Source organism: Galeopterus variegatus, unplaced genomic scaffold (assembly GCF_000696425.1).
Source record: "Galeopterus variegatus unplaced genomic scaffold, G_variegatus-3.0.2 Scaffold1418, whole genome shotgun sequence".
Lineage (NCBI taxonomy): Eukaryota > Metazoa > Chordata > Mammalia > Dermoptera > Cynocephalidae > Galeopterus > Galeopterus variegatus.
In genome coordinates, this window is record NW_007727529.1 from 538,050 (window position 1) to 538,939 (window position 890).

Here is an 890-nt window from a genome sequence, read left to right on the forward strand (position 1 = left end):
TAATAGAGTAGAAAAACATGAGCCAAAAGCTGAGTTTTAATCTTGTCAGGGTCACTAAGGAGGTTTAAAAAATTCTGGGGGGAAATTTGCTTTATTTCCTTGAGCCTTGATTTTCCTATCTCTTTCTCTTTCTATATATCATCCATCCGTTCATCCATTCATCTAACCACCCGCACTTACATATAAATACAATAATGGAAGAGAGTGAAACTATTAAATAGCATTGATTGAAAACCTAGTACAATGTCTGAAATATGGTAGGTGTTCAATAAGTAAATATTAGTTTATTCTTCATTACTCTCAACCCACCTGCTAAATATCTAAAGGAGGAAAATGTAAAATTTAAAGCAAGACACTTTATTTCTGCTAATTGTTCTTGAGAAATCTTAAATGTTACATGTCATTACTAAACATATTTGCTTCCAGATCTTTCCTGTTTTGTTACATCTTCCTCTGTATAATTAATAATTAGCTCATAGCAGCATTGTTCATAATAGTCCTGAACTGGAAACAACTCAAATGTCTGTCACCAATGAATGAAAAAATAAAATGTAGTACATGCATACAATGGGTTATTATTCAATAATAAAGTGGAATGAAGTATTGAAAAATGCTACAACATAAATGCACCTTGAAAACATGCTAAGTGAATGAAGTCCAACACAAAAGACCACTTTTTTCATTTGATTTATGTGAAATGTTTAGAATAGGTAAATACATAAAAACATAAAGTAGATCAGTGGTTGCCAGGGACTGGGAAGAGGAGGGATTAGGAGGTGACTGCTAATGGGTATGGGGGTCCTTTGGGAGGTAATAAAAATGTTTTAAATTCAGTTTGGTTAAAATTGATTTTAGTGGGCCGGCCCGGTGGCACACTGCTACAGTGCGCC

The 890-nt window shown here is 33.9% G+C and overlaps 1 protein-coding gene across 1 annotated transcript in view; it reads left to right on the plus strand.

The window, feature by feature from the left end:
• Positions 1 to 890, plus strand: part of FREM2 (FRAS1 related extracellular matrix protein 2) — a 230,825-nt gene that overhangs the window by 220,047 nt on the left and 9,888 nt on the right. The gene's annotated exons all lie outside the window — the stretch shown is intronic.